Source organism: Pan paniscus, chromosome 7 (genome assembly GCF_029289425.2).
Source record: "Pan paniscus chromosome 7, NHGRI_mPanPan1-v2.0_pri, whole genome shotgun sequence".
NCBI lineage: Eukaryota > Metazoa > Chordata > Mammalia > Primates > Hominidae > Pan > Pan paniscus.
In genome coordinates this window covers 80,578,670-80,587,681 of record NC_073256.2, presented here as the reverse complement: position 1 = coordinate 80,587,681, position 9,012 = coordinate 80,578,670, and positions in this window count along the sequence as shown.

The following is a 9,012-nucleotide window of genomic DNA, read 5'->3' as shown; positions in this document are numbered from 1 at the left end:
TATGATTGGGGATGGCATTTCATCTCTTAGATAATAAAATGTGTCACTTCTGTTAGTTAGTATAATTAGTTGCAGAAGTGATGAGATATTATGTACCAGATTCTACCCACACAAACTGAAATTTCAGTTGATATCAAGTCTGATCAGTTCAGTTTCTTAATACAATAGCTAGCATTTATTTAACTCTTACAATATGTTAAGGGCACTGTGTGAACCTTAATCTCCATGATACCCCTGTTAGGTGGTACTATCATTATTATAATAAATCATTATTCTTATTTTACAAATCTTCATTCCAACTGAGGTATGGACAAGTTAAGCATTTTGCCTAATATCACACAGATAGTTAGTGGTAGATTTGAGATTTGAACTTGGGGTATCTGGTTTCTGAGGCCACACTCTTAAAACACGTACAAACACCATCACCATGGCCCGCCTGCTCCCAACACCCTAATTCTTCCCTTCCCCTTACCTCCAGCCTGTTATTTAGTACAAAAGTCATGGCTTTAGTTTATGGGGAGAGATAGAAAGCCTGCATCTTCTTGCTTATAGAAGATTGAGATAAAAAATGTGTAACCATAATAACAGGCAGACATTTTTGTATGCTCTTTAACAATGGTTTATGTTTCATGGCATAAATGAAATATTTCAGGTAAACAGAATCTCTTGTTTACCAGACCACTCAATTCTACCATCATTTAATAGCTGGCTTAGTCAAACAGTCATAGAATTTTAATTTTAAAGAGCCTAAGCAATCAAGAAAGCAGAAAATGCTGAGACTAGAGATGTTTGTATTTGATGCCAGCTTATGGAGGTTAGTTTTTCAACAATGGCACCACTGGTTATATCAGCATTCATTTATTTTATCTTGGGATGAAATGAAAATAAAACTCCAAACAACTTGAATTTGTTTATCTACAAAGTTGGCCAGGTAAGGTGGCTCACACCTGTAATCCCAACACTTTGGGGGACTGAGGCAAGAAAATCACTTGAGGCCAAGAGTTTAAGACCACCAGCCTGGGCAACATAACAAAATCTCATTTTCACAAAAAAATTAGGAAATTATCTGGGAATGGTGGTGTGTGCCTGTAGTCCTAGCTATTCAGGAGCCTGAGGCAGGAGGATCATTTGAGCCCAGAAGGTTGAGGCTACAGTTAGTTATGATCATGCCACTGCACTCCAGCCTGGCAGACAGAGCAAGGCCCTGTCTCAGAAAAAAAATTTAAAAGCCTGTCAAATTCCATAGTTTTAGACTACTTGATGTTTTATTTCCAAATTCTGGAAGATATTTTTAGGCAGAAAAATAAGATTTTATATTAGCAAACTATTTCAAAGAAAGAAGAATACTTCCTATGCATATATAAGGGGCTAATATATACCAATTATTGTTCAAAAATGCTGTAGTATGGTTTATATTATCACAACAACTGTCATCAGAATTTCTTTTAGGAATAGACATGTCTTTCCAAACAAAGAAAATCTTTGAGTTGTGGGGAGAAGGGAGTGGTGAATTACTGAAAGGAAGGAAGAGAGAATGTATGTTGAGAGACAATTAGCAGTTTATCTCAGAATTACACTCCTTACCACCTTCCCTTATTGCCAGAATGGTCAGTAAAGTGTAATAAAACTCAGGAATATTCTATGCAAGGGACTGTTTAGTGAGTATGAGCAGCAAAGAAGGACTGAGTTTCCGGCTGAAGTTCACATGTTGCAAGCAGAGGCAACTTGAGCCAAAAAGTTGAAGAGATTGGGAGAATGCTTATTCTCTAAGAATCTGTAGAAATCTTGAAGATAGCTTTGGATTCCTAGAAGCTTGGGAATTGAGATGTTGAAGGCAATTTCAACTGTAACATAAGAGGTAGAGTAGCCCCAGTCTTATCAAATTGAGGTCCCCTTATTAACATTTGGAAGACGGTGCAATTTGGATAAACAGGAGTCTTTAGATTTGGAGGTTTAGGGCACACAGAGGAAATAAGCAAGAAGGGCAAGACTATTATTATTCAAATTCTAAGAAGAAAAAGAAAATGAATAGATTTGGGATATTTGAGGATGCCTCTCTATGAGAACTCTTTTCCCTCCCCTCCCCTCCGCTCCCCTCCCATTCCCTCCCCGCCCCTCCTCTCCCCTTCCGTCCCCTCTTCTCTTCTTTCTTTTGAGATGGAGTCTCACTCTGACGCCCAGGCTGGAAGTGCAGTGGTGTGATCTCCACTCACTGCAACCTCCGCCTCCTGGGTTCAAGCGATTCTCCTGCCTCAGCCTCCTGTGTAGCTGGGATTACAGGTGTGTGCCACCACACCCAACTAATTTTTGTATTTTTAGTAGAGATGGGGTTTTGCCATGTTGGCCAGGCTGGTCTCAAACTCCTGACCTCAGGTGATCCGCCTGCCTCAGCCTCCCAAAGTGCTGGGGTTACAGGCATAAGCCACCATGCCTGGCTGAGAATATTTTATTTTCAATACGTCTAATGACATAGAACACTAGGCCGCACATTTGACTTTGGGGGAGTGGTATTTTGGAATTCAATAGCACAGTGGTACTCAATGATGACTGAACATTACATTCACCTACAGAGCTTTTTTAAAAAATCCTAAGGCCTGGCTCCATTCAAAACCAGTTGAACCAATTTTCCAGGACCAGGGCCTAGACATGGTATTCTTTGTGTTGTATTCTAAGCACCAATTGATTCTAATATCTAGTCAGTGTTGAGCATGAAGGAATGTTCTGTTAGTACGACATGTTCCCATGGAGCATATTAATTAGGCTTTCTACTGATCATACACTAGCAGTTTCAGCTTTAATTATTTTTTATTGATTAGGTATAATTGTAACCTGAAGAACTAAAACACTTCCCCAGATTGAGAAACTAATTTAAGAACTTCAGACACACCTTGGCTTGCTGAAATGTTGAATGCCAACAAGTAGAATATTATTTTCATTAATTTTTGTTATAAAAAAGGAAGTGTATTATGTAGCATATTTGTATATTTTGTTATTTGATAAATATTTTTTCTGATAATGCAAGCATTATCTTGCAACTTTGGATCTTTGAATTCCTTCTAAGGTTAAAGAGGGTATAATTGGAAATTTGCACATATGCAAAACGTAGTTTGAAAGTGGATATCTTTCAGAAGCAGATGATGCAAGTGGTAGACTTTGCAAGGAGAAAATAGTGTTTTCTTTAGTTAGAAAAAATTTAAATGATAATGTCCCCACTTTTTATAAACTATATTATCTAGTGCATTATCTCACCAGTTGCCAAATTTGGGATATGGTAACATTCTCAGATGTTTAATTTCTTCTTTCATCTGAAGATTTTCAAGTGTGTTGTGACCTGAATATATTATTTTGAGGTTTGGAATTGGGATGTACTCAATTATATCCAACTAGATGGTAGGTATATTCAGTATACTGGGAGTAAATATAAGGTACTCCCAATACTTGTAGGTAAAATTGGTCTCAAATAAGTTAACTAATAAAAGGTTGGATTATTTAGAAAAATGTCTCACAAATTAAAGCCACTGGCAAATCTTAACTTTAATTTAAATATATATCCAGAATTTAACTACTTCTCACTTCAACTTGCCAGACAAACCACCTGTGAGTCCCTATACATTCTGGCCAGTTATGCCAAGAATGCAAGGCCCTGACCACCCTTCACTCAGGATCTTTCTCAGGGTTGTGTTTGTGATAAACATCCTGAAGCGTTGGGGCAATCCCATCCTCCAGGACAAAGAGCAGGTTTGCTTATTGCCTATTACTATAAAAGAGATGGATTTCCCAAGCTCAGTGTTCCTCAGCTGCAACACATGCCCACCAATTATGTAGCATTCATCTGGGCCTGTCCATATTGCCTCTAAGGGACTTGGCAGTACAAGAGGAACCAACACAAACATAAAGCTCATGCTGGTTGCTATGCCCTGAGTAATAAAATCCTTTGTCTCTGACCCAAGAGTCTCATATCTTCTGCCAGGTTCTGTGAAACAGTTACAGTTTAACATATTAGAGTATAAGTGGAGTAAAATCATATCCGAGACCCCTGACACTCATCAAATACCACGCTAGCCAAAGACACCATCATCTCTTACCTGATTGACTACAATGGTTTCCTCCTTGGTCTCTCTACTTGTGGTCCTTTACCGTCTGTTCTCAACACAATACTCAGAATGATTCTGTCAATCATGTCTAATTATGTCACTCCTCTTTGTAAAATACTTCAGTGGACTCCTGTCTTACTCAAAATGAAAGTCACAATTCTAACTATGACCTAAAAGTCTCGACATTATCTCTCTTAGCCTCATCTCTTATTACTTTCATCCTTTCTTCTATTTGCACTGTCCTCTTTTCCACCAGACACACTTCGAATTTCCTGAGTTATTCACTAGGTTAGCTCTTTCACTTCCTGCAGGTCTTAACTCACTTTCTCAGGGAAGCCTCCTCATCCACCCTCTATAACATCTCCACTGCTCCACTCATCCCTCAGCATTGCATGTTTTATCTTTTGCTTGTTTCATTTTTTCTTCTTAGCCCTAATAACTTATCTTGTTTATTGTCTGTCTCCATCACTAAGATATAAGATCTGTAAAGGAAGGGGATTTGACATTTCTAGACTAGCACCTGATATATAGAAGCAATAAATATATGTTACATGAATAAATGAATAAAAAGGTCTTGTAAAAGTAATCCAAAAATATTGAATAAAAAAGAATAGGGGCCGGGTGCGGTGGCTCACGCCTGTAATCCCAGCATTTTGGGAGGCCAAGGAGGGCGGATCACGAGGTCAGGAGATCGAGACCATCCTGGCTAACACGGTGAAACCCTGTCTCTACTAAAAAATATAGAAAATTAGCCGGGTGTGGCGGCGGGCACCTGTAGTCCCAGTTACTCGGGAGGCTGAGGCAGAAGAATGGCATGAACCCGGGAGGCGGAGCTTGCAGTGAGCCGAGATCGCGCCACTGCACCTCCAGCCTGGGCGACAGCGCGAGACTCCGTCTCAAAAAAAAAAAAAAAAAGAATAGGAAGTTTATTGAATATCATAATCTAGTTGAAGCAAAAGATGGATTGAGTAACAGTAGATAATTGTTTCTAGAATGTATTGCTGCATTACATACCATCCCAAAACTTAGTGGCTTAAAACAACAATTTATTATTATCTCTCACAGTTCTATGATTTGACCACCCTCAGCTGGGCAGCTCTTGATTGGCATCTCTCATACACTTGTGGTCAGATGAAGTCTGGGACTACAGTCATCTAATGTGGGCTGGCATTCCAGGTGGCTCACTCACAGGGCTGGAGGCTGATGCTGACTCTTCACTGTGAGCTCAGCAGAGCTTGCAACTAGCAGGAAAGAGTGTTCTACTAATTAGAAAGTTGTACTTTACTTTGTTAGAGGAAAAGTTTGTGACGTTTTCCCCCCGTCTAGGGCATATACATCCTCTAAACCACCCATTTCCTAATGTTTTGTTTATTTTTTTCCTATTCTTACCAAATCACACATCTGATTCACTATTGGTACCCTCAATGGAGAGTTCAAGTATTTCAGTACTTGAGAAAGGCAAATTAACACATTGGCATTTGATTTACATATCCACCCTTGTCATGTTATTCAGTGTGAATCTATTCTAGACAATCTGAATTATTCTGACCTGCATAAAATCAAATTTCTTCACTTACAAAACCAGAGCCCAGTGACCCCACTAATAAATTTCCACCTCATGAGGTGCCATGTCAGCAGCCAGCTGATCTTCCTTTATGTCATATTTATCTTACTTCAACCGAAGATTGCAGGAGTTTCAACATGTATTATTTTTCACATAAAGTAGAAAGCAATACTATTGATAACTCTCCATTAAACCTACAAAAAAATCTGATTGCTTTAAGTTTTCTCTATATTCAGTATAGAATGTAGTCATGATTTCTTTGTATTTCACACATCTGGTATGGGGCTTAATTTACTTAAAATTTAAGTCTATTGAGTTCTTACTGTGTGCTAGGCATTGTATTACATGTCTTATATGCATCATCTCACAAGTGGAACCTTTTACAGCAAAAGAAATAAAGCCACAGGAAGGCTAAAGAACTTGTTAAAAGTCACTCAGCTAGTGATAGATGCTAAATGGCCCTATTTCTTTAGTTATTTTCTATAATCTACCTTGCTTTGTATTTTTTATTATTTGAAAACCCAATAAGCAATTTTAAAGAAAATAAGAATTGACTACAGAAATCTTACATCTGCAATGCCAGTGTCAGCATTTACTGTGGCTTTTACTTTATAGGCATATTATATATAAATTATGTTATATATCATATAATGTATAATTATTTGTATAACACATATGTGATTATATTTTTAAACTTAAAAGTAGTCTTTAAAAATTCTGAATGAAAGCAAGCTAATTAGAAATTCAGCTTTATTTGTTGGATGTTATTTACATAAAAAGATTAGAAGAAAAAGATTCTAGTACATCTTCATCAGGGAGTATGGTCTTGTGTAAAAGTAAACAGCCTGCCTAATCTGTTGGATTCATACTTTGCTGAATTGGGGAGAAAATCAGCTGTTTCACAAAATATATTAGCCCATTTTGTGTTGCTATAACAAAATACCATAGACTGGGTAATTTCTTTTTTTTTTCATTTGAATATATATTTATTTAGAATGCACACTAACAGCATGATGATAAACTGTCATTCACAAACCTGTACCAAGAAGCACGTAATCTTTAAAATGTGTTGTTTTTCACAAGTAATTTAAGTATAGCATTATTATTATTTGGTACTTGAGTCAAAGACGACATTTAGATTCTTCAGCTTTGAAGCATTTAGTAACATTGTCTAGTCAGGCAGAGGAAAGAAATTCAAAAGCACTTTCTTTTTCTTCTGTCAGTTCCTTTGCAGTAAGATCCATCTTCTCACATGAGAAATCATTAATAGGGAGAGGGAGAGTTTGTGTCCATGGGTGTTATCTCTGATGGCAACTCCTATGGTGTTCCTGATGATCTGCTCTACTCATTCCCTGTTGTAATCAAGAATAAGACCTGGAAGTTTGTTGAAGACTAGGTAATTTCTAAAGAAAATAAATTTATTTCTTACAGTTCTGGAGATTGGGGAGTTCAAGATCGAGGGGTCCACCTCTACGAGGGCCTTCGTGCAGTTTCATCATGGTGAATGGCATTTCATCATGGTGGATGGCAGAAGGGTAAGAGAGCATGAGAGAGCAAGAGATTGAAATACTTCTATCAGGAACCAATTTCCCAGGCAAATACTAACCTACTTTCAAATTAATGGCAATAATCCATTCCAGAGGGCACAGCCCTCATGACCTCATGACCCTCAAGAATGGATCATCACAACACTATTGCATTGGGGATTAAGTTGCCAGCACATGAGCTTTGGGGGACACATTCAAACCACAGCACGGAAGTTTAATTTAGCAAAACAATTGATTAAACTAGTTACTTAGTTGTAGTAAAATATAACTAGGTTGCATGTGCCTGTAATCCCAGCTAATCTAGAAACTGAGGTGGGAGGATTGCTTGAGGCCAGGAACTGGAAGCTGCAGTGAGCTATGATCTTGCCTATGAACAGCTATTGTGCTCCAGCCTGGGCAACATAGTGAGGCTTCACCACTTAAAAATAAATAAATAAATAAATAAAAGTTTTCAAAATTACACACACAAAAGCGTGCACGCACACGCACACACACATACACATATCTGCTGTTGGAGTTATTAGTGCTGTTAGAAGTCTTGGCCTCTGTGTTTGGATGGAATTGGATAAGAAGACCTGTTTGATGTTAGGAAGCTCTTAGAATTCTTTCGCTGATCTAGATGCTCTGATATTAGGTTCATGAGGGGCAGGGAATTTCCCTTGACATAATGTACCCAGTCATACAAGATTCATTATTTATAATGGTATTTAGAGTCATGTCCTATTTCCAAAAAATTAAAAGGTTTTGTAAATTACAATGTCAAAGTGCAGTAACACAATTTTCACTAAAATTAAACAGAAAAGTACATGGACTCTTAATGTCTACTGAAGACTTACAGCAATTATCCCTTACTGACAATTCTTTGTTGGGCATCTCATTTAAACTTATAGGAACAGTTTAGTTGCCTGTTTTACCTTTCATCTTTGAATGAGAAGCATTATTTATATGCATTTCCATAGATATAACTGTTTGAAATAGCACTGTTTTAGTAGGATTTCTGCCTCCATATGGCTGAGATTAAAAATGCATACAACTACACATCTGTCAGATGCAACTCATTTTTTAATGAGTCCTCAGAATGCTAAGACAAGTTTCTGTGTGCTTGTTTTTCTGTGTGGCATCACTTCTCTTATGAGCTCAGTACAGTGACCACTTTCTTTTCCTTTTCTATTTTCTTTCACTTATTTAAATTAATCTGTCAAAAAATCTAATACATACCTCATGCTCTGAGCTACATGACATATATAAACTGCATCCTCAATTACTAGTTTCCCTCTTCCCAATTCCCCCAAAGTAACCACTTTTTATAAAAACTGACTACTTACAGTTACTGGGTAAAAATCAATTACTTGAAGATGCTTAGAAGACAAGCATAAGAATAACAAAAATCTTCAGAGAGATCTCATATAGATTTCATTGTATCCATGTATGCACAGCGTATTTAAAGAACAAGGGATTCTATGAGCAGTTCAAATACACAGTACATAAAGGCAAGTGAAAACCTCATCTTTAGTCAAATCTACATAGAATGATTCAAAAATAACATTGGAAAGGGTTTAAATCTCTTTTCAGAAAAGTCTTCCTCCACTGAGTAGCCAGTGCTTTGTGGAAATTGGGGAAAACCCAAGGAAGAAATACATGAAAATTAATTGCCGTTCTTACGCAAATCACATAAATACCTTTGCATGAGGATAAAAAACATGATATAAACAAATAGTTTTTACATCTTCCTCTCCTCAGCCATACTTGGCAGAGATCTTCATTCCAATAGATGTGGATGAGTCAGCCTAGCTGAAAAATGTGCTTA